Raw genomic sequence first — 20,992 nt, 5'->3', positions numbered from 1 at the left:
GTGTATTTTTACACGCGACAACTACGTAATATCCCCCCCCCCACACACACAACAAACAAAAAATGCTACAATATCTTACGCACAGACAGTGCGTGTCACTGTACACCAACTGAAGATGTCACTTTCACCACACAAAGGGGGTGGGGAGCAATACCAAGAGTGTTCTCACTGAGATTTGCCGAGGGCAATAATCACAGACGGTTTTCAAAATGTCTGCCGTTTACTTCTACGCAGAGATGACAGCGACGAATCAAGAATTGTCGAGTACGAGCAAACAAGCCAGGTGTATCTGCTACCGTCGCGGCGGCGACGTTGATGCGAGCAACGAGGTCCTCAGCTGATGTGACAGGTGTGTCGTATACGAGGGTTTTCATTTCTCCCCAGAAGAAAAAAATCGAGAGGGTTGAGATCTGGCGACCTCGGTGGCCAAGGCACAGGCTCATCCCTTACCAATGAACCTATTGCGAAACACGTAATGCAGGAAATGTCGTACATTACAATCGAAATGAGCTGGTGCACCATCGTGTGGGTACCACATTTCTTGCCGCAGTGCCAAAGGTACGGTCTCCAACAGTTCAGGCAGAACCTCACTAAGAAATGCATGATACGTGCGACCATTCAGGCGAACAGGGAGAATGTATGGTCCAATTAAATGATCATGTACTATCCCGCACCACACATTCACTGAAAACCTGTGCTGGTGATGGGCCACAAAAAGTGCATGTGGGTTGTCAAAGTCCCATACATGACTGTTTCTACTATTGAAGACATCCATCCTGGTGAAAATGGCTTCATCTGTCCACAATACGTTTGCCCCGAAGTGAGGGTTTGTGTCCAGCTGATGCAACAACCATTGGCAAAACTCCATACGAGGGCGAAATTCACGAGGTAACAGTTCTTGTACTTTCTGCAGTTTAAAAGGGTGCATTCCTTCCTCTGACAACACTCACCAAACATTCACATGAGACGTGTTTCGTGCCCGAGCGAGCACTCGCGTACTGGTGCCAGGATGTTCTGCGACCGCTGTTAACACATCTTCTGCAAACTGATGTGTGCGTACACTTCGGGGTCTTCCAACTTCTTGCCGCGGTGGTAACACTGACCCTGTTTCACGCAGTCGACTGTTCACTACCTGAAAGAAGGCGTGAGACGGTAAACGTCTATGTGGAAAGCGTTCTCCATAAAGACGCCTTGCCTCGCGGCTATTACCACCTGCCTCCCCATACATGAGATGCATGTCTGCTAGCTGCCGGGTCGTATACGCAGCCATCTGTGTAATAGGGAGCTGGAACTGCAAAGTATTGTTTCTGTTTAACACTAGCACACTACACAAATTGGCCGTATCACCGTACGAACACCACAGACCAATTGTTGCGATACTTGACTTGTCCACTCCACCACGTCAACTTCTTTCAATACAACATACTAGTACTCTTCAATGCGTATGACAACCTAGAGCAAACTGCTGATCATATCCCAGCACCTGCAACACGACTGGAACGACTGCCGGAGAGAAACAACCCTTCGAGCACCTCTCGCGGGAACAGCAGTCATGAAGGTCAAACGTAGACTACGAGAGCCAGACTTGCCTGTGCAGCGCTTCCAAAACTGGTCTCTTTTACGTCACAATCATCGCGTGCGAACACTTTTGGTATTGCTCCCCACCCCTTTGTGTGGTGAAAGTGACATCTTCAGTTGGTGTACAGTGACACGCACTGTCTGTGCATAAGACATTGTAGCATTTGTTGTTTGTTGTGTGTGTGTGGGGGGTATTACGTAGTTGTCGCGTGTAAAAATACACGTTGTCGCAATCATCTGATATTGTGTTTTTCTTTCCCTCCTCCTGGTGGAGTAATGTGTCTCTCGTATGCCACATGACATGATTCGTCCATTCCTCGCGTGTAACTGGGGTATGCAACCGTGCTCAACTTTTCGGATTTTGTGTTCCGTGCTCATGTTTTGATGTTTGAGGTCGGGATGTGTTGTCTTGAACGCATTTCTCATTGTCACGGTCCTTCTTGCTGCGTTACATACCCTTTCCATGTATTGTTCTTGCTGGAAATCCCCAATTCCTTTGAGGACTCCATTGCGCATGCGTGCAGTGAACTTTTCATAGTGACTTCCGGACTGAGCACATACGATTCCTTTATGATTCCCTTGAAACCGCCTCTCTATATGTGATAGTATTCGTCCCAGTTAGGTGTGACGATCACTTTGTCACCTTTTGCGAGGCTCCTATCTCGGAAACGAAGCCTCAGTCGTAAAAATGGAACTTAGACTTTTTGCTTGCTTTCGTGTGAGGAATCACCTCCCAAGCGTTGTAAACGACCTTTAGAAACACCCTGTATATCTCTGTGCATATCTGTATATCTCTATCTACATCTATCTATCTATCTATCTATCTATCTATCTATATATATATATATATATATATATATATATATATATATATATATATATATATATATATATATATATATATATATATATATATATATATATATATATAAGTAACTATAAATAACCTTATATCTATATCTATCTACATCTACCTATATTTATCTAAATGTATCTATAAATATCTAAATCTATATTTCTCTATATCTATTTCAATTTATATTTATAACTATCTATATAGGAATAGATATAATTATCTATCTATATCTATAACTATATCTACCAATATATATCTTTTTCTATCTACATCTATCTATATCTATATCCATCTAAATCAATCTATAACTATATATATCGTTTTTTATCTATGTATAAAAAATAGATATAATTATCTGGCTATTACCATCTACATCTATCTATTACTATATCTATCTAAATTAATCTATGAATATATATATATATATCAATTTATATCTATGTATATAGATACAATAATTATTATTTATCTATCTCTATATATATCAATATCAATATATATCTCTGGTTATATCTGTATATTTCTCTCTATATCTATTTATCTATATTTATAACTATCTACATAAATGTATATACATACATACACAGATATATATATATATATATAAATAAATCTATAAATATCTATATCAATATATATATATATATGTATATAGATTCAATTATAATTATCTATCTATCTCTATATATATATTTCAATCCATATTTATAACTATTTAAATATATATATATATATATATATAATTATTTCATTTTATTTAGTTTATTTTACTTCGGTTTTGTGCCTCTTGGCTAATTTGCGAAGATGGGGATGAGTGATGAAATGATATATATAACTATATATCTATTTCTATCTATAATTATAACTATCTATATCTATCAATATTTATATCTAACTACATCTATATCTTCCTAAATCTATATCTACCTGCATGTACCTAATCTATATCTTTCTAAATATATATATCTATAACTTTCTATCTCTATATCTATATATATATATCTGTATCTATATCTATCAACATCTATCTATATCTATATCCATCTAAATCAAACTATAAATTTATATATCAATTTTTATATACTATCTACATATGTCTATATCTATATCTATCTAAATCAATCTAAATTATCTATATCAATTTATATCTATGTATATAGATACAATTATAATTATCTATTTATATCTACCTATATCTACATTTCTCTCTCTATATGTGTATCTATATCTATCTATCTCTTTATCTATATTTGTATCTATCTATCTATTATTATATCTACATCTTTCTACCTCTATATATATTTCTATCTATATTTACATCTACATAATTATATATCTTTATCGATATCTATCTGTAACCATATCAAACTATATATCTATATCTATCTACATCTCTATCTATATCCATCTAAATCAATCTATATCTTTCTTATATCTATATTTATATCTATATGTATCTGTACGAGGGTCACTATTTATATTTTGAGCCTAACAATGAAAAGAGAGGAATTTGGCATTGAAAACTGCTTTATTGTTTTTCGAAGTATTCTCCTTTATGGTCAATACACTTTTGCATTCGTTCGAACCATTTGTCAAAGCAGTTTTTCCAATCTTCTTGAGACACCTCCATAATATGGTTTTTGAACGCATCAACGGCGTCTTCCGCCGAAGAAAATCGTTGTCCACGCAATTTATTCTTGACATTCGGTTTTGATTGATTGATTGATTGATTGATTTAGTTGATTTTACTTCGCGTTTTGTGCCTCTTGGCTAATTTGCGAAGATGGGGATGAGTGATGAAATGATGAAATTGATGAATGGACATTCACAAACAACCAAGATCAACCGGGATTCGAACCCGGGACCTTTGGCGTCGCAGCGCGATGTGCTAACCACTCGGCCACAGGGTCGGGCTCTTGACATTCGGGAACAAGAAGAAGTCATTGGGTGCCAAATCAGGACTGTACGGCGGATGACCCATCAATTCGATTTTTTGACTGTTCATAAAGTTGGTTGTTAGACGAGATGTGTGACAGCTGGCATTGTCTTGATGAAGAATGATCCGACGGCGTTTGTTTGTTTTCCGTATTTGACCGAAGACCTCTGGCAAACAAATTCTTATGTACCATTCAGAGTTGACCGTTCTACGTTCCTCTAAAGGCACAGTTGCCACATGACCAATTTTCGCGAAAAAACAGGCGACCATTTGTTTCGATGTGCTTCGAGCGCGAACAACTTTTGTTGTATTGGGTTCATCTTGAAACACCCATACAGTCGACTGCTGTCTACGTTCCGGCTCATATGCATATATCCATGATTCGTCACCTGTTACAATCTTATATACGTCTTTTGAAGCACCACGATTGTATTTATTGAGCATTTGTTTGCACCAATTGACGCGGGCGTCTTTCTGAGTTTTTGTCAAATTGTGTGGGATCCAACGAGAACATACCTTTCTCACAGCTAAATGATCATGTAATATTTTATATATGCTGGTGGAACTAATGCATATATCTCACAGTATGTCACATGACGATCTTGCAGTATTAGGTTTTGCACAGCATCAACGTTTTCTTGAACAACAACTGATTTTGGACGACCTTCGCGAATCTCGTCAGAGAGCGAATGGCGGCCACGATTAAATTCGTTATACCAGCGTTTCACAGTGGCAAAGGATGGGGCTTCATCGCCAAATGGGGAAGTAAGTAGATCGATGCACTCTTGTCTTTGTCTTGATAATCCACGTCGAAAATCGTAAAAAATCATCGCACGAAAATGCTCACGAGTTAATTCCATTTTATTGTTGTCGCGCAAACTCCAAGGCAACATAAACAACACAAATGAAGCTATTGACAAAACATTTGAAGTACGTTATGGCCAATAATGCCAGACGATTCCGTGCAAACGTCAAATCGCGCCTAACTTCAATCAGTGTTGCCAAAGCTCAAAATATAAATAGTGACCCTAGTACCACCTGTGTATGTATCATTCAATTTCTATAATTATATATATATATATATATATATATATATATATATATATATATATATATATATATATACATATATGTATGTATGTATGTATGTATCTCATTCATCTATGTCTATCTATCATTATTTCTATATATATCTATTTCTATCTATATTTATCTATATCTATATATCTATCTATATCTTTTCTTATCTATATTTTATCTATCTATATCTACAGTTTTCTATCAATATCTCTATATCTATATTAATCTTTATCTATATCTGTATTTATATCTATCCATATCTATCAATATTTATTTCTATCTACATCCATATTTTCCTAAATCTATATCTACCTACATGTACCTAATCTACATCTATCTAAATATATATATCTGTATCTATCTATCTATCTCTATAGCTATATCTTTCTGTAACTATATCTAACTATATATCTATATCTATTTACATCTATCTATATCTATATCCATCTAAATCAATCTATAACTATTTATATCAATTTTTATCTGTGTACATGTATATAGATATTTATATCTACATTTTTATATCAATATCTCTATATCTATATCTATCTGTAACTATATCTAACTATATATATCTATATATCTATCTGTCTACATCTATCTATATCTCCAATTCTCTATCTCTATATGTATATCTTTATCTATCTATCTCTATATCTATATCTATATATATATCTATATTTGTATCTGTAATTATATCTAACTATATATCTATTTTTATCTATGTATATATAATATAAAAATAATAGTTTATTTTAAGTGTTGAGCACAGTATGAAACCTAATACAGCACTAAGTCAAATACAAAAGTACAAAGTTACACGAATAAAATACGTAAGGTGTAGAATAACATAACATATCAAGTTAGCATATTGACACTTCAAGTTACAGTTTTGAACGAGATCTATTACATCTCTGATACTAATAATTGTTTATTGTTATATAATATTGTGCAATTAACTGTGTATTGTTCTAATAATAATAATAATAATAATAATAATAATAATAATCATATTTATTGAAGTGATGATAACGATTAAACAACCAGGTATATCACTATGTCAAAATTGGTTATACAAAATTTAAAAAAAATGAATACATAATTATGAAATAAAACAGTGGATCCTACAATCTTATACATCAACATAAATTCAAATTTTAGGTTTCAACAAGATCAGCTATTAAACCTCTGGCCTTGTTGAGACATGTGAGAATTGAGATATACCTATGGGAATATCTGGGAATTTTATAAGCTATATTATTCAAAAATTATTCACTGTCAACTTAGAAAGTTAATATCTTCTCTACAAAATTTATCCTTTTCATTTTTCTTCTTTCTTCTAAGGAAAACATATTCAACTGTGTTAACCATTCAGAGTAATGTTGGTCATAATTCGTACAATTTTATTTTGTAAGATAAAGATTTGCCTACTCTTGTACGCATTACCCTAGAATATAATTCCGTAAGTTACCAAGGCTTGAAATAAGCTAAAATAAATATATTTTCATTGTCTCCAAATTTGTGGTAGCCTTTATTACTTTGACAGCATAGATTATTTTGCTCGGTTTGCTTGCCAGATAGTTGATTTGTGATTTCCAACACAGATTTTCATTGATTCACTGACCTAAAAATTTAAGAGATTTCTCATAGTTAACCACATTGATTTCTATTTTGATGGAAGGGGTTACCTTGTGATTTGCTCCTTGATGATGAATATTTACTGCTACAATTTTGTTAAGATTTAGTTTTATTTTGTTTGTTGAAAACCACTTACTGAGATCCTCTATTGTGTGACTAATGTTGGAAAGAAGTTCACTGTTTGAGCCAGTCATCACCACGCTTGTATCGTCAGCGTATAAGACAGATCTCGCTGAGCTTAGGTTTATTGGTAAGTCATTTATGTATAACATGAACAGTATTGGTACCATTATAGATGCATGGGGAACTCCACATGCTATTTTACATTGTTCTGAGACACATGTTGTTGTGCACCTTCTTCTTCATCTACCTGCCTGATCTCTATGACTTTGGTACGGTTTTGTAAGTACGATCGAAACCAATCATTTGCTTTGCTTCTTATTCCACACTGATTTAGTTTCTCTAGTGGCTGACTATGAGACACTAAGTCAAAAGCTTTTGTCAAATCAAGAAACAGCCCTATACATTGGTCCCTATTGTCTAACCGATCCCTCACGTATTCTAGATATTCAAATACAGCTGACACCGTTGATTTCCCTCTACAAAATCTGTGTTGTGAAATGTTGATGGTATTGTTTTGTTCACAAATAGTGTGATTTGATTATAAAGGGTGCCTCACGGGAAACGGACAGTTTTCAAATGGAGAATTCGAAGCGGTGAGAGGGGGTAGAGATAGAAGTACGGTGACATTGAACTTGCTCGGCCATGCCATTTTTGGCTCAGTTTGGATCGGCTCAGCTCAGCATGGCAGCAGTACATGCAATACCAGTTGCAGTCATGGCACCATGGATATTTGAGCATCATTTGTTCACATACGACAGTTTTGTGAAACATGGCGAATGGATCCATGATGTCTGATATTGTTTTTTTTTATTATTTGCACGTGCTTGAGACATTAAATATTTAATTATTTTATCTCTCTGTTGTTATCCACAATCAGGTCTGAAGAAGACACTTCCCCTCTCTCTCTTTCCCTCTATGCACTTGTATCAAAATAATCAAGTTTTTACATTGTAGAATTTTTGGAGATGCAAATGTGCCAAAAATGCAACAAGCATAAAGGAACAAAATGCAGTTAATACCACCAAGAAATGATAAAATGCACTAAAGAACTGAAGAAATACTGAAACATAATCAATAAGCCAAAATGCTTTTAAAAAAGTAAAATTGAAACAATAGTCCTAATGGTGGTGTTGGTTAAAAAAACAACTTCAAATTCTGAGCCTTTCAAACTAAGATTTATTGCTAAAAAAAATACATTACCATTTACTGCAAATGCAGTTATCCTTTCTTTACAACCCGTTTCATTGCATGCTTTACAAATCAAGAACCCAGTTTTTCTGGCCACAATTTGTAGATGACTGAGTGCATTATATTTGCTAATGCCAGTAGAACTGACTATCTGCAAAAATGTATAAGAGAACACATATTAATTACCATATTTAAAACAGGAAAGGGGAAGGAAATACATACACTTCAGTTATTCATAGTGGTGGATTAAGAACTTGCCTCATGAGGAAATTCTTTAATGAACTTCACACCGAGAAAGAACATGGATGCTGACAAAGACAGTACAGCATGTCTTTATTGTACAGAAATATGTCAATACATTACTGGTGCAATCAATGCACACATGAAAAATGCACAGTAAACGCTCCAGGATAAGACTATTTTGTTTGTGATCGTTGCAGATAAAATCAACTCCATACTAAAGCTATCTGACAATTCTGTTTATAATAATATGGACATGTGATCAATGTAATTTAGAATGTCTGTCTTGAGAAAATTATTTGCCACTTTCAAGTCAATGTTCAACTTCTGTATCTTTCCGATCCTATGTGCCCCACCCACTTTTGAATTATTTAATTTCTTAACATAATAGTTAATTATTTCTTGCGCTTGAAGTAGCTTGAAATGTTCATAAGTGTCACACGTGTAGCCTGGTTGAAGTTCATTTTTCTCAAATATATAATGTGCACATTATGACATTTCTCTCTTTACCCTTCACTAATATAAGTGTGAGTGCATTACTCACCATATTATATAATTGTAAGCTTTTCAGGTCCAGATAATGGTATAACTTCCTGGTCTTGTTGTCAGTTGTAATGTTTGTGGCCAGACGATATCAGTTAGAGGTTGTGGACTGCTCTCAATCTGTGCAGACATGTCATTCTGATGATCGTCCGTAGGCCTCCTCGATGGCACAGTGGCAGCATCGTCTCCTTTTAATCAAGGGATCCCAGGTTTGATTCCTGGTGGAGGCACATAGTGGTTCGGATCCCACTTTAAACTGTACGTCAAGTCCCGATTAGCCTTACTGTGCATAAAGTGGACTTAAAACACCAAATCAATCAATGTTGATCGTCCGTGATTGTCAGTGCCATAATCACACAACAGCCTAACCATTTCTGCAAATATATTTTTTATGTGTCAAATGCATTCAGGTTATATCACTGTTTACTGTTTTGATTATTCGGTTATTATTCTATTTGACTTCATTTACTTCTTACTGCCTCTATTTCTGGCTAAATGAATTTTGAAATCTGATATTCATCAGGAATGAAGAACAGCAGATCCAAGCATGGCTTGCTGAACTGAGTGATGGCTTGCTGTACTGAGTGATGAGAAGATAGAAGATCTGTTCAGAGAGTGTGATTCTCAGGACCCAAAGATAATGTCATTGAGGAGTAATTGAAAAATGATGATGATAATCATATCAACCTAATTAACACCTGCCTCATCAACAAGCAATAAGTCATGGAACTTATTATTAATGCTTTGTAAATTAGTTAACATCAATAGTAAATTCCAAATAAAATTTTAAAAAAAGTTATGTTTTTTGATAATTTGTCTCTCATAATAGGTATAAGTAATATTGCAATACAAGAATATCATTTTGTTGTTATGTAATGAATAATATCAATTTTAACTTATAAGTGATATATATTAGGCAATAAATATTTATGAATGTGATGAAGCTAAAAAGCTATTCGAAAATGATAATGGACGATAACTTAATTTTAGAAACCAAGGAAGGTGATTGCCTTTTCTGATGTGAAAGGAGTGATTGTAATTTGTTTTTATGTAAATTGAGAACTTATTATTAATCTTACTTATCTCAGGGAGGAGTAGTTGCTTAATTTTAGATGTTGAGCAGCATTAATTGATGATTTATTACTAATTTTTAGAAGACTTGCGGTTGATCAGATAAAAAACATTTTATTAATAATAATAATAATATTCCATTTGATTTACACCAAAAAATCAAAAAGCTTTCTTTGCTCATAATAAATATTACAAAAACATGTCATAAATCTATAAATTAATGCAAAAGATAAAAATCAAAGCAGCAAATAAAATGAGAAAGATATGTTTGACTACGTTCAATTAAATAGCATTTTGGTCTAAACTTACATTACTCGAATTCAGCATCTCTTTCTCACAATCTTTACAGGTTGTAAAGAACCATGTAATGTTAGGGATAGGATTTCCTGTAACCTCACACATTACTTCATATTTTCTCAGGTGTTCATATTTGGTCCATTGGATGAGTTTATGCGAACACTTGGATAGGCTGAAAGAGAATCCTGCATTAGCTACAAATAAATGTCCAAATACTGGTATAAAAATCTTACATTATGCATAGAAGTCATTACATATCCATTGTTTTTACAACAACTGTTAAAATATAACACAAAAGTAAGTTTGAAAATAATGTAACTCTTGTCATAAAAAAGAAAAAAATCATTTTTGAGAAGTAAATTCTACCTCACTGAAGTAAAAATATCGTCTGACATCATAATTTAGGAAGGCATGCAGGCAAGGTTTTCTGCTCACCCTGTTAATTTAGCATGGGCCGTGAAAGCTACAGCTTTTAGTTACTGTGTGAAACAGGTATATTATAACTTGCAGTGCAAAAACACGTACTCCATATCTTACAGATGAATTATGTCCTAACGGTACAGAAGCATTTACTATAATTCAGCCACTCAGTAGAGGTTTTTTTCCATCAGACTGACAAAACAATCCTGGCAACAGTCAATGGCTGATCATGTGAACTTCTTTATTGCCAATACATACGTTCTGACTGGCAATGCCTTTTCTGGGATTACAATTATTTTCATCATAATTCTTGTTTGCAAATTTTAAAATAAAAATATGTTTAGAACATTCTGATTGACATATCAATTTCCTCGAGTGGCCGCGGTGGCTCAGTCGGTAACGCGTCTGACTACCATGCTAAAGGTCCCGGGTTCGATCCCCGGCCGGTTCAAATCCGGGAACTTTTCTAACGATGGAAGCGGCCCCGGCGCCCACCCAGCGTCGAATAACATGGGTACCTGGGGGGAAACCCTGGGGGGGTAAAGGCGGTCAGGGGCGTGATGCTGATCACATCACCTTCACTCACGACCGGATCAAGAAAGTGTGGGGCGTTACCCCCACACCCCCTATACGCCTTCATGGCGTGGTGCTATGCACAGGGGAGCACTTTACCTTTTTTATATAAATTTCTTCAGTATGAGAGGTGATATGGTAATAAATAGTCCATGAAGTTTTTAACTTTCCTGCAGTAAACGAATGTTATCTTCAGATAATATATATTTTGCAAATTTATGTATTTAACCTTCTTTTATGTCCCTTTTCTGTCACTTTGTGTAATTGCAATGATGAGAACACATAGTTAATTTGGTATTCCTCTTTCCTTGCTACTTTTGGCTAATCATGACAACGAAGATAAATGATGATAAGCACCCACCCTCACTACCACCACCACGAACAACCAGCACAATTTAAGTATCACCCAACCTGTCTCATTTCCACCGTGTTAACAAGTGTTGCCATTAGATGAGACGAGACTTTGGTCTGTCTCATCTCGTCTCATGAAAATGCTATCTCATTCCATGCATCATCTTGAAAATATTCGCTCAAGCCAAAAATGTATCTTCTCATGAGTAACACTAATGTTAATCATAGAAGCATCCTCCCAGCTGTCTGCAAAGGCTAGAGCAGACATTTCCACACCTAACAATTTCCACGTCAATGAAAACCACAGTCATGCACAAGTCGAGAGTCAAACCTAGAATATTTGGTTGTAAGTAGGGTTGGTACCGAGAGGAGTCCACCTGAGATGGGCTTGTAAGAATCTAGATGAAACAGGTGGGCTTGTAAAAATCGACACCAGACTGAGATGGACTTGTAATAATTGAGATGAGAACTAGAACAGACCCTATGGGACAGCCCTCTGGAAAATCAAGGAGAAAGTGAGATTTAGTGTACGAGATTCTGGATCGCATTCAAGACTTTCTTATACGTATTCGAAACTTCTGTGCTTAACGTAACAATATTCCAAACTTTTTGTGAGGAGTGTAAATAAATAAAATTTGAAACAGTTAAATCTGTGTTGATAGTGTTAGTAATAAATAAATAGTATGTTTTAAGAAAATGGATAAGATTTAGCATCTTGAAAGAGTAATAGGAAAATATGAATAAATTGATTAAACATCCAGAACAATTGAAAAACATCAATTGTGTTATTAAAAATTGGAATTCAATTAAGAAAAATTGAAACCAGGATTATTATATCCATAACTGTTAAAAGTATATTGCTTTATGAATCAGTTACATAAAAATATGGAAATAAACAAATAAATAATAATATTCTTATTAATATTTACCATGAATATGTATGAGTCTGGTGGTGTTTGTTTCTGTTTCATTTTCTATGGCAATGTAGGTATAGTTTCCATAATCTTAATTTGTAACATTTTTCACAACTAGCAGGGATGAATTTTGCGTTGGGGAAGTTCTATTGACTCGCCTACTCTGAAAGAAACAGAAATGATACATCATAAAAAAAAATCGTAATGATCTCTTATGATTGCAAAAATGAATAAATAATTTAGGTGACCTGGCCTAGCACGTTGAGTTTTTGACTCGCAATCGTATCTCTAAAGATTCAGGGTGTCAGTTTCAATCAAGACAAGAGTTATAATTGTAATATTTATTGTAACCAACATTCTGATGTGGGAGTGTTATAATTTCCAATTCAGGCATATATTTGGTGGAAACAGATTAATCTTTAATATTTACACATCAAAATATTTTAAGCAAAAGCATAAATCCTGTATTTCTATTTCACTTATTTTCCACCTCTTTTTAACCTCTCGGGTTAATTGTGATGATGCAAAATCATACTAATGTCGTCACCTTGCGATCAAAGTGTTCCAGGTCCGTTCCCTGGAGGAGGCAGATAGTGGTTCGGATTCCGCTTTAAACTATAGGTCCAGTCCCGATTAACCTTGCTGTGCATAAAGTGGACTTAAAATCAGATTCCAACAAACTGAATGCGAAATCATAAATATTTTCACATGTGACAATTTAAAGTGCGAGCAAGCAAGGGTGTTAACTTCAAAGGGTTCTGACTTAATGACCTTCTTCAGTGCAAATATGTGTGGGATCATACCTCCACATGTGTTTTCATGGGAAGATATGCGTGGCAACTAGCTTTGCCTTGTATCACCTTACAACTAGGGCTGAGCCGATACCACCATTTGCCGATACAATACTGATACCTTGACCGATTCTAATCGATACCAATGCCGATACCGATATTTGTATAATTCCAGTTTAAAATAACAAAGGCTCATTACTGAGTCATGAAACTCATCACATCAAATTAGGTTAATGACATTAAATAACTCTCAAATTATTCTCATGTAGCATTACAACACTTTAAAATAGCTTGTGACATTTTATGTGAACTTTTTTCTACCCCAAAAGGATGCAAAAAAAATGTTTTTGAATTTGCCGTTACATCGAAAAATAGGTGGATTATTATAAGTGTTCCTGCTTCATTTGATGATCACAAATTCCATGTAAACAACATTCTTGTCGTTTGGATTAACCTGGAGAGGGAGGAAAACGATGTAAAAATATATACAAATACAGATATATATTTAATGCTGATTTGGCCGGCTCTGTATATGCCCTGCTGTCTATTATTCTCTGCCATTTGCAATATAGGGCCTCCCCGATGGTGCAGTGGTAGCATCATTGCTTTGTAATCTAGGGGTTCCAGGTTCTATACCCGGTGGAGGCACAAGTGGTTAGGATCCCACTTTAAACTGTAGGTCCAGTCTCGATTAGCCTTACTGTGCATAAAGTGGACTTGAAACACTAAATCAATCAATCAATCAACCATTTGCAATGAAAACAAGCCACTGCAGTGCCGTTATCAGCCAGCAGTCACACAGAAGGGTAGAGCACAACTAGAAAATTCCCAACCCTCCCTCCAACAGCGACATTCTTCCCTTTCACAAGATACGGAATGAGCCTAGCATGATAATAATGCTGGTTTTGAAAATGTCCACGAGTTGGTGAGCAAGAATAGGAAATGAATGGTTTCTTTAATTTCCACATAGTATTGACCACCAGGCAGTTACATGCCTTCAATGTCACGTTTGAGTGCAGTGCTTTCACTTTCATCTTGTCATCTGCTTCCAAGGAGGGTGCATCATTTCTCTGAAATGTACATGGAATTCCTGTGCGGGACCTCAACCTGTCACAAGGAAGGGTGAACGAACCTTTGTAAAGAACAAATCTTGACACATGAGTTGTTTCTCTATCAACTCAAAATCTTTGGTATCGGATGCTATCGGCGAAGAAAATTCAAACAATACTCTTTTCATCTCTTTCGAATTTCTAATTTTGTTTATTTTCAGTACAGTATACAGTTGTAATAATATTACCAGCTTGTCTTCAGAATCGGGGAGAATCCACCTAAAGGGCACAGGTTTATCTAGAGTTACATTGCAAATTAGCTTCAGATCTTCTGCAGTCTCCACAGGTCTTGCTTCTTCAGCTGGTGCAAAGAATTAAGACAAATAATTATCAAATAGTACACTGATGGTTTTCTGTGAGCTACTTTAAGCCAAAGGATAAGAATGCAGGTGATATTCCCAATTCCCTCAGAATTTACTTAAAATATTATATTATATTAGTGAAATGTTAGAGGTATATGTAAATTATATTAAATTGATTTCCGTGTGTTTATAACAGCTTATTAAAAGAAGAAATAAATATATACACAATAGGAAGCAGTGCATGCCAAACCAAATGTTTCATGTGAAGGACTTTATAGCAAATGGAACTAATAACAAAATCATGATGTAAATAAAATAAGAACAGGATGTATATAATGTAGACTCTTAGTCAACATGTGGTATATCGTATTAAATTTAGACCTCTTCAATGGCATATTATTGCTTTGTAATGAAAGGGTCCTGGGTTTGAATACTGGTGGATGTATATTGCACAGTGGTTTAGAGTCCCAGAAGTTCTGATTAGCCTATCTGACCACAAAGTGAACTTTAAACAACCTTCCATTATAAATTCAAAATACATTTTTGATAATATTTAAGTGATTGAGACAATAAAAGTAATTTTCAAAAAGTGTAAATTACACTTTATACTTCGTACCTGCCTCACTAGTGCAAATTAAGATTGAGGCAAGTGCATTTTTAACACATTATGTTCTGTTCATATTTGTGAGAAGAGGAAACACATAAACCAAATAGAAAGTCCCATCCTCATATAAATAGAAAATTCTAGTGTGTCTACAATATTTAGATGCTTCATTTGTAAAACAATTTTCAAATTGTTCAACTGTTGTCTCTGGAGAAATTTACGGGATTAAATTTATTTCACTGTTCTTAGATCTACTTTCTAAAAAGTTACAGCATGGCATTAACACATGCTGTAAATTAAAAGCCCTTTGTATTTCACTATACAATAAATAGAAAAATGTGACTTAATTTTTGTAACATTGGCTTCATTGGCTTCTTCAAGTCTGAAAATCCTAGACAACCTGGAAAAGTCAATGGAATTTACTTTTTCTGGAATGGTCATGGAAAAGTCAGGGAAATCATGTGTTGATCACTAAACGTACTCAGTCACCCAAGTGGCTCAAGAATATTCATCTGCCGGAGATTCTTGTTTCTTTTTAACCTACTTCTTATAACGAATTCGATTCGCAATAGCGATAGTTCACAATTTTCTAATAAATAAATTATAATAACATTACAGTCTGCGTGGTCGAAACGAGGCAACAAACACATCATGTTTACATTTGTTCGTTCGTGGATTTCCCCTATCTCACGTGTCCCTTGCAATTGTTGATTTTGCATGGTACACGAAAAACTCCCTGGTAAGCGCAACTCGCTACGGCGCCAGGTGTCTCGGGTTTAAATCCTGGCCTAGACATTGGTGTCATTTGTTATTTCATCGTATCATCCTCATCTTCGCGATTAGCCAAAGGTGGCAGAAAAGCGAATTAAAATAAATCAAATCAATCAATCAATCAATTATAGATATATTTTAGAATAAGTAATCTTTAATTTCCGTCTGCCCATTATTTGTCTTGGTAAGTTTATAAATACTGTCAATGCTTCTTACAATATCGCAAGTATCATTAATGTTTTGGATTTTGCTCAGGCAAGACTCCCAGGTTGTTGTTTTCAAGTCGTCTCTCTTAACGAGGAACGCAAGTGGCAACCCTGCCACGCGCCCCTGGCAGTTATGTCAGAGCAAGCGTTTGCTATGTTGGGTTGCATACGTACAGGATAGATTTTAAGCGCTTACAGCGCAGAAACTAAGCGCTTTCGAGGTAAACATTATAGGGAAAAGTTACTTGTTTTTATGATATCTACCAGCACCCAATCGTTGTTGAAAGAGTTTTGCGACACCCTGTATTAACGTTTAGCACACGTTTAATATAATATTTATTTATCGTTGGTGCCTTGAGCACGTAGTTCAACTACTGCCGTAGAGATGGCCTTGCCTGCTCTAGCACGGTTCCACGTAGTTCGCGTGAACGGCGCTACTTGAACCGAGGCTATATAACCAGCTCCGGAGCAGATTTACTTCAGTTGGCTTTCAGGACGGCTCACGATAAGATCTATCTTACCAACTGACCTGGAAGAAAGGAGCACTCCGCTCTTGAAAAAGGCCAAGCATCCTAAGGAAGGAAGGAAGGTGCACTCCGCTCTTGCGAGAGGCCAGGCACCCTAGACAAGTTGCCCTCCGCCTACGGGCGAGAGAAGCCGCACTCGGCTTTCCAACGAGAGAGGTTGAACTCTGCCTTTGGCAAGAGAAACCACTCCACTTTCGAGTGAGAGAGATAAACTCCACTTTAGAGTGAGAGGACCTGCTCCGCTTGCTGCGAGATGTTTCCTCCCCTATCAACCTGCGGCATCCTGCCAGGGTAGAGTGGCGTTGGGTTTCTAGGCAACCACCCAGAAGGTAAAATTACAGGTCAGATAAAATACTACGGTTATCGTGAGGGTGACCTTAATATATGCCCCTTTGTTCCCCAAAAGCCAACAGTTCCATGTAAAAAAGCCTGCAGCTGCAGAAGTCGGCAAAAGAACAGCACATTCCTAACGAGAGTTGGAGCTACGTTTTTCGATGGCAGAGGGCGGCAGCAGCAATTTTCCTGTTCTCAGTTTACAGCAGTTGCAGAAGCCATTATCCTCCCTTAGTGTGGCAGTACATAGGCCAGTGAGACCTGTTCTAACTCTGTATAAAAATCATCTTTAGTATTATCATCTTTATCTTCCGTTATTGCATGTATGTTTATTAAAATAATTTTACACCACCTACCTACCTACCCTGTAATAAATTCTACTGTTTTAAGAGCCGAGATAATTCTATTATTTATGAAAAAGCCTGTTCCAAAATTATGATTTTCAGTACCACTATAGAAAAAAGTATAATTTTTAGTTTTACAATTCCCTTCTCCTGGCCACCTCCTGGACAGCTACTACATCTAATTTATACTTAACTATCTCATTAACTGTACACTGAAATGCCCCAGGCCGGTAAAGGCTCAGAACATTCCAGGTGCCAAATTTAATATCCTTATTCCTAACGTAGATCTTATCCTTAGTCCAGGGACCTCCCAAAGTAGTCCCCACCCGGATATCCAAACGGGGGACTATTTTACCTCCGGAATATTTTACCTTGGGAACATCCATGGCCTTATATTGCTGTTTCTTGACATGTCTTTTTACAGTGCAGAGTTGTCAGCTCTACGCCTAACCCCCAATATGAATGGAGGAACTACTACACAAGACAAGCACAAACACATTAGACAGCACAATTACTACACAAGACGAACACAAACACATTAGACAACACAACTACTACACAAGACACACACAAACCCATCACAACTATAACACAATATAAACACAAAGACACCACAACTACTACACAATATAAACATAAACAAACTACACACCACAACTACTACACAAGACAAACACAAACAAATTAGACAGCACAAATACTGCGCAAGACAAAACAAACATACTAGACAGCACAACTACAACACAAGACACATACATACACATCACCGATACTACACAAGACAAACAGAAATACATTAGACATCATAACTACTACATAAGATAAACACAAACACACTAGACAGCATAACTACTACACAAGACAATCCCAATCACACTACACAGCACACCTACTACACAAGACAAACCCAGATACAAACACACCACAACTACTACACAAGACAAACACAAACACATTAGACACCACAGCTACTACACAAGACAAACTCATATACTACACAGCACAACTACTGCACAAGACACACAAACACATAGCAACCACTACACAAGAAAAAAACAAACGCACACAAAAAATGTTCGGACACTAACGTAAAGACGTCGGAAGAGAATGCTTCTGTAACAAATTTTTGATCTTTCAATTTATATGATATAGGTTACCTACCACATCACAATAAAGAAAAACAAAATTTTACTGTTCTGTAAGTTGAAAAATGTTTCACTGTAGTTGCGGTAATTCTTTTCAGATTAAGAAAAAAAATCATGGTCATTTTAAAAACATTTTTTAACCAGATAACTATTCCGAAACATATAAAACTCTGGACCTTGTTCTGGGTTCATTATGAATTTAACGAAATATAACGAGTTTGAAATGTAAAAATTGTGAACAAAGATATTAACTAACTAACTAACTCTCTAGCCTTCTTAAACCCGAAGGTTCATGGCTGCAGCAACACAGGCCTTCCATCTTTCCCTATCTTGAGCAAGATCTATATACTCTTTTCCATCCCTACCGATTTCCTTTAGGTCCATCTCAACGTTGTCCCTCCATCTTCGTCTTGGCTTTCCTACAGGTCTCTTACCATCAGGTTTCCCAACAAGAATCCTGTAAACTCCTCTTTCCTCTCCCATTCGTGCCACATGGCCTGCCCACCTAAGTCTTCTTGATTTAATTATTTTGATAATATCTGGACATGAGTACAAATTATGTAGTTCTAAATTATGTAACCTTCTCCACTCACCTGTCTCCTCATTCCTTTTAGGTCCAAAAATTTTCCTAAGGATCTTATTTTCAAATACTCTCAGTTTATGTTCCTCTTTCAATGTAAGGGACCAAGTTTCACATCCATACAATACTACAGGCAAAATTACTGTTTTGTATATTTTAACTTTTAGTTTCTTAGATATTAAACGAGAAGACAAAAGTTTATGAAGAGAGAAGTAAGATGCATTTCCTGAATTAAGCCTACTTTTTATTTCCTCTTTAATATAATTTTCATTTGTTAATATTACTCCTAAGTATTTGAATTTGAAAACTGGTTCAAACGAGTTGTTATCAATAATTAGACTTTCATTATTACCTAACACTTGGTTTCGGCTTGTAAGTATATATTTAGTTTTTTCTTTGTTAACTTCCAAACCTATCTCTTTAGCAGTTTTGAAAAATATTTTAGCATTATTCTTAATTGTATTTACATCATCGCCCAGTAAGTCTACATCATCTGCATATGCTAACAACTGAGTCATACCATTTAATTTTAGTCCTTCTTTAGTTTCTTTTACCTTCCTAACAGCATATTCTAAGGCAAAATTAAAGAGCAATGGAGATAATGCATCTCCTTGTCTTAACCCATCATGAATTGTAAATTTGTCAGACATATTATTACCCACACGAATTTTACTTTCTGTTTCACTGGTGCATATTTTTATCATACTAACAAGCTTCTTAGGTATTCCAAACTCTACTAATATATTATATAATTTATCTCTTTTGACCGAATCATATGCTTTTTTTTAAATCAATGAATAGCTGATGGACATTTTGATTATATTCCAACTTTTTTCAGGTGCCTGTCTGATGTGAAAAATTTGATCTGTAGTTGATCTGTTACGTTTAAATCCACATTGATAATCACCTATAATTTCATTAGCATATGGGGTTAGTCTTGTTAAAAGAATGTTAGACAATATTTTATATGTTGTTGAGAGTAGAGAAATTCCACGGTAATTACTGCAGTTCACTTTATCACCTTTTTTAAACACGGGAATAATTATGGATTCTTTCCCCTGTTGAGGGATTTATTCTTTATTCCATATTAAATAAATTAATTGATGAATTTGACATACTAAAGAATTTCCACCATATTTAATTAACTCAGCTGGTATTAAATCAATGCCAGGTGCTTTGTTATTCTTTAGCCTTTTAATAGCATCTTTAACTTCAGTCAAGTTAGGTTCTGGAACTAAAGGTTCTGCTGTGTAGACTTCATTTACTTCTGATTTATCTCCTACATGGACATTTAAAAGGTCATTAAAGTAGTTCTTCCATCTATTTAGAATATCGCTTGGCTCAGCTAGAAAATCACCGTCTTTATCTTTTATCAAGTTTACTTTAGGTTGCCACCCCTTTCTAAATTCATTCACACCTTTATATAAATCTCTGATATTTTTATTTTTGCTGTTTGTTTCAATTTCGTTAAT

Source organism: Lepisma saccharinum, chromosome 14 (assembly GCF_977018435.1).
Source record: "Lepisma saccharinum chromosome 14, izLepSacc3.1, whole genome shotgun sequence".
In the NCBI taxonomy this organism is placed as follows: Eukaryota; Metazoa; Arthropoda; class Insecta; order Zygentoma; family Lepismatidae; genus Lepisma; species Lepisma saccharinum.
This window is presented reverse-complemented; position numbering follows the sequence as displayed.